This window comes from Condylura cristata, unplaced genomic scaffold, assembly GCF_000260355.1.
Source record: "Condylura cristata isolate star-nosed mole 26May11 unplaced genomic scaffold, ConCri1.0 scaffold00019, whole genome shotgun sequence".
Lineage (NCBI taxonomy): Eukaryota > Metazoa > Chordata > Mammalia > Eulipotyphla > Talpidae > Condylura > Condylura cristata.
This window is the reverse complement of record NW_004567120.1, coordinates 29,288,301-29,294,300: the sequence shown is the minus strand read 5'-3', so window position 1 is coordinate 29,294,300 and position 6,000 is coordinate 29,288,301.

Sequence of the window (6,000 nt, the reverse complement as noted above, 5' to 3'; positions counted from 1 at the left end):
ATCACCTCCAGGGCAGGCAGGAATTGAACTCATGCAGAAGCGGCTTTAGATTCTCAGTGCTGCGCTTTAACCCGCTGCGCCACCAGGGAGGGCCGGATGTGATTATTTCCTGAGGATAGATTACTAGAGATAGGGTCACAGAGTCAAAGCGGGGGCTCTTTCCAGGCCCTTGCTCAGTATGGCCAAATTGATTTATAGAGAGACAGTCCTCATTTTCCTACCAGCTGTGTCTCAGAGAAACTGCCTCGACACATCTCACTTAAACATTTGGTGACTTGGTAGTTGTGAACTGGTATCTCAGTGCCACTCGGTTTCTATTTTCATCAACAGTGAGGTTAAACACTTCCCCACCTCCCCTCTGCCTTATGTTTCTAGCCTTTTGTCTCCTGCAAATTGGCAGTCCAGGTCCTTTGTTTATCTTTCTGCCTGTATTCGGGGGTTTTCTACTTGATTAATAAGCGAGAGCTTGGAGCTCACACTCCTCTGCCAGCCAGGAAATGAGGGGCCCTTGATTTGGAAGTGGTTGTACAACTCTAGAACATACTTACCTAGGTTCTGTGCTACTTTTACTTCCTTTCAGCCCCCTTTCCCACACACAGCCTTCCTGCCCATCCCTGCCCATCTTTGGCTGTGTGGCTGTGGATTGTGGTTTTGTGCCCAATTAGAGGTATGATTATTTGTCATAAAACCTGGGCTCTGTCAAATGATGTCACTGATGATAATACACTGATCACGCCACAGTCCTTGCTGCCTGTATTTGCTCTTACTCTCCTCACCAGATTAAGTGCTATGACTCAGCTAAGGTCACTTAGAGACCTTAGGTAATGTAGAGCCCAGGCCAGGTCCCAGATGTCCTGACTCCCATCCAGGGGGCTGTTGTGCATAACCCTGTTGTAGACAAAGAGGTTTGACTAACTCCAAGGGTCAACTTGAATGAGATGAGTGTTTGCCATTCATTGAGTTAACATTCAATAAATAATTGTTGAAAACTGACCAGGTCCTAGGATTCACTTCGGCACACATTGCATTCTGACCCCATTTTCTTGTAAATGAGTTGGGAAGCTGCAATGATTTTCAGGGTTTTTTGGTTGTTGTTGTTGCCGTTTGGATCACTTTTGCAGTGATTTCTCCATTTTGGGCATACAGACAGCAGGCCGACTATACAGAGTCAGCCAGAATCGTGGGTGGTTGTTGCGTTCTTGTTTTAGATTGAAATCTCTGTCCAGACCCCTGCACTGAGGTTGAACTGATGGAGGGTTTCATTAGCACAGAAAGTCAGGAAATTGCCTGCCAGGTTCCCACAATCTGGTCGGCTGTCCCTTTGTGAAGACCATTGCCCTGGGCTCCTTCTGACGCTATCCCTGGCAGGTCCCAGAGGCAATGGTATACAAATGCTATATTGGTAACTGTGAAGTTATAGGAAAAAGTGAAGCCTACATATGAAGTGCTATAGAATTCCTTTTATTTAGGGCCTTCCTGGAGGAGGAGTCTTGGCTGGGCTAGGGGGAGGCAGTTCCTTCCCACTTGATTGTCTTGCAGAATAATATAGAATGTGGCCGAAGTTGTGTGAGAAGCTAAGGTGGCCTCTATTGTGAAGGAGAGGTGAGGTGGGAGAGCCACTTCTTTCCCTGCTGGGAAACCTCATACCTCATCCTGTATTTCCTGACCTAGGAGGGGCAGGTATTGGTGCTCAGGGTGATCAGCGCCCTTTTTTCCCTTCGGAAACCTCAGTCAGCTTTTGTTGTAATGCCCCTGGTCTTGAATGGCCCCACTGCCACCTCCACCTCTGTGAACCGCTGTGGCGGGGAGGGGTGGTCTCTCCTCAGGAGAGTCAGCTACAGGGTCTGCGGCCTGCTGTCAGGTTGCGGTAGGAGAGGGACTTTGTGGCTGAGACAGCCTTCATTGTGGAGCTTGGGCAAGCTGATCAGAACCTACCTGAGGTACTCTAAGGTGAGGCCATGAGAAATGGAGGCAGTGAGCAAGAGAGGAGATGGTTCAGCTGGAATGTGCTCTGCTGATTCCCCCGAGAGAGTGGGGAGGAGGATGGTGCTTCTGACCCCGAGCTGGGGAGCTGGCTGGACTCCATATCTCCCTCCAGGAACCTTGCCTTCGTCATTTTACTTCTGGCAGCCCAGGGAGGTCCAAGGGAGTTCCCTAAAGGAAGCGCAATACCCAGGCTAGCCATCTGCATGAACTGGTCAGAGCCCCAGCTGCACCAGGCTGCTCCAGTGAACTCTTCCTTCATCACCAGTCTCTCTGGGCACCAGAGTTGGCACTTCTACTCTGAATCACAGCAGCCTGTGGCAATTTGGATATCAGTTTGTCCCTGGACTGTAGCAGGTCGAAGTGACAGTGCACAGAAACTCACATCGACACCTTTGTGCCAGTCTTGAAATCAGCACCCTGGAAGTTACCGACAAAAAGCCACCATTTACTGTCGTTATGTGCTAGGAACTTTACTCATGTAAACTCATTTATCTCTAACAGCCCTAAGAGGTAGGTATTATTAGATCGTTATTCTTTTCTTAATTTTTATTTATTTTTATTGTTTTTAATTGAGATACAATGAACACATAACGTGTTGTAAGTTTAAAGTGTGTAATGTGTTGACTTGATCTATATATTGCAATATAGATCATTATTCTTATTTACAGAAATGTACATATATGTATTACCTAAAGTCGTGTGACTAATAAGTGGTGAAGCCAGGATTTGAAGACACTTCAGTTTAACTCCAAAGCCATTACTCTTCTTCACTACCGAATTAGGGGGTCAGAGGGGAGATGGGCCTTGAGGGGAGTGAGATGGAGGGAGCAGGGTGCTGTTCAGTTACGAGATCAACCATGTTATCATTCATTGGGCTTTGATTTTGTGCTGGATACTGTGCTAAGTATTTTACATAGACTAATTCATTCAATCTTCATAATAGCCCCCTGGGGGCTATTACTGTTATCCCCACTTTATTGATGTGGAAAGTGGGGCTCAAGGAGGTTATATGATTGGTCTAAGGTGAGCCAGCTAGTTAGTGACAAAGACAAGACTTGAACTCAGCTTGACCAGAGCTCCTAACTACTGGGTCGTCTACCCTAGAGAAGCCTCCACTGGCTCTCCCAGGCCCTGGAGGGGCCCACAGGCAGAGGAAGAGTCCCATCCCCTTCATGGTCAGCCCACTCCCCTCACTATTCCCAGGAGGTCTAGAAGCTACAGCTCCCTGCACCTCTGACAGCCCCACACTGGGGCTGGGGGTAGAGGACTCCAGCTGCAAAGACTCGGCCTCTGGACCCCACACTTCTTGGTTTGCTGGGCTCCGGGCACTGCAAACAGCCAGCCAGGAGGTTCCAGAAGCCATGGCTGAAGCAGGGGCTTCAGGCTCTGGGCTGTAGACCCTGGCACTGAGGACTAGTTCCAAGTTCCCTGCTCTTTTTCTGGCTCCACAGACATCTCTCTGCCCCCACTGAAGGTCATTCTATTGCCTACAAAAAAAAGATGAAGTCTTACCTTTTGCCATAACAAGGATGGATTTTAAGATAATTATGCTAAGTGAAATAAGTCTGAAAGACTAAGACAAATATCAGATGTTTTCATTCATATGAAATAAAGGCACAAAGCAAACAGACTGACAAAACGCAACCACAAACGACTCTTAGGCTGACAAAGAAACAGTGGTTGCCAGAGGGGAAGGGGATGAGAGCTGGAGGAGTGAATGGGTTGAGGGGCTCAGTTTGATAGTGGTAGTCACTAGAACTTTGGTGGTGATTGGGGCATATACCAAGGTGTGAAGTTGTTCTCCTGAAACCTAGCTAAGTACCATCCATAAATCACTCTTACTCGCTCACTCAACTAAAATACCTTCGATTGCCCCCAGTTCTGTGACCCCTGCTGACTTTGCACAACTACCTACTTGTATCCTGTGTTCAGCCTCAAAAAGACTGGAGCCAGAGTTCTGAGACACCACCAGCCCTGCCCCAGGGCAGGAGGATTATGAAACAATGCTTTCTCAGCCTTGCTCTTCTGGTACTTTCCTTTCCTTAACTTGGACCTAATAATAGGAATTACCCAGGTGTCTTAGAAAGCTGACGAATCATCTCTGATAGGACCCCTTTGGTATGTGCACTAAAGGATTTGAGTGGGGATTTGAAACACCCCACTCCCCATCTCTGCAGAAGCCTGTGACAAGGCAGCAGGCTACTGCGTTCGCTGCTACCCTAAAACAGAGGCCAGAGGCTTATGCCTGTTTATCTCATTTTCTCAAAAATCCAAAAATCGTTCCTTTTTAAGTTGACACAGAAATAGTAGATACACAAAAATTTGGAATTCCAATAAAACAAGAGTGTGGAAGTGAGCACTTGTCTCCTTTACTGTCCAACCCCAGGATCCCCTCACCAGATCACTGCTGACAACCTCTGGGGGCCGCTCTCCCCATCTCTGGGCATGTTCTCCCTTTCTTACCTAAAACGGAATCACCCTGTAAACCGTGCTTTAGTGCTCACTGTCTCTTCAGAATATAGCCAGAATGGACTCCTCTGTGAGAACCTTTGTAAGTTGTTTGTATAATTTTTTTTAGTTGTTTGTATAATTTTGAAATTTAAGAGTAAAGAATAAAAAAAGGTCTCCTCCCACCCTCTGCATTAGATATTGTTCTACCACATCGTGTTGAATGGCTGCATGGTATTTATTGTGTAAATGAACCACAATTCTTCTCTTGTGCTGTTTCTGTAACAGGGTGGTCCCCAGGAAAAGGGGACATTTCAGTGGTTTACTCTGATGGGCCAACGTGGCATCTCTGCCCGTATGTCCATGCGCACCTGTGTGCCTCTTTCCACAGACTGAATCCCAGAAGAGGAATGGCAGGTTCACAGGGTGTGCAGCATACAGAGGGCAGACTGCCTTCCTGCTCCCAAAGCTTGTTGGGTTTTCTACTCAACTTCTTCAACATGTCTGAGCCTCATTTTGTCCTCTGGAGAGTGTGAGTTCGGCACTCACCGTCAGCCATCTGTGGGTGCCGGTTGGATTTGCAGCTGCAGAACTGCCGATCCGCAGGAGTGACTCCAAGGGACTTGAGCTTTGGATTTTGGGATCTGAGGGGCGGTTCTGAAACTAATCTCCTTCAGTTAATGAGACAGTTCTAGTTAAGTTTTTGAGAGAGTCCAATGTTATATACGGATTTTTGTCTGTGTGGGGAACCAACACCCTTAATCCCTGCATTGTTCAAGCAACAACCGTGTATGGGAGGCTCTTGGTACCTGGGCCGCTGATAAACCATAGCAATTATTTGGTACCAGGCAGGGCTGTTTCGTCGGTGAGGACAATGCTTGCAGTATTCCTGATGCCCACAGCCACTAAAGGCAGGGACGAGCCTGGCTGTGGCCTTGACTTCTCCTGGTAGCTGTGAGCACCCCGTTTGCTTTCACTAATGCAGGGAATGTCAGCAGAAACAAAGGCAGGCGGAGTTCTTTGTCTCCCTCCCACCTCACAGGAGACAGTGTAGCTTGTGTGGGCATAGGGTGGGGCTAAGGAAGAGCTGGTTTCAGGGGAATGGGCCCAGCTAATTCCAAATCTTTCCTTTTGGACCCTGGACTGCCCCCAGGACAGGACCTTTCTCCCAGAAATGAGGTCTTCAAGACTCTTGTTAAATGAACATTTCTAGAAAGAGGGAAATAGTTGTCTCTCATTCTTGGAACCTAGCAAGGCCCATGGCTGCAGGTGCCTGAGCTCCCAAGAGGGCTGATTACCAGAAAGGACAGCCCACTAGGGCTTCAAACTGGAGCTTGAGATCAGTAGGCCAAGATACTGAGCATGCTCAGTGACGGGACAGATGATCCTTAAAGGGCAACAGAGGACATTTTGCTGAATCTAGCTTTGGAGAAGATGGTCTGTCCCTCCCCCATCCTCCTCTCCAAAGGAAAGATACGAGACAGTGGTTTAGCTGTGCATCTGTTTCCCTTTATTGTGCTTATGTTTACTGTGCTTCTGGTCTTATGGTCTTTGCTGGATATTGCT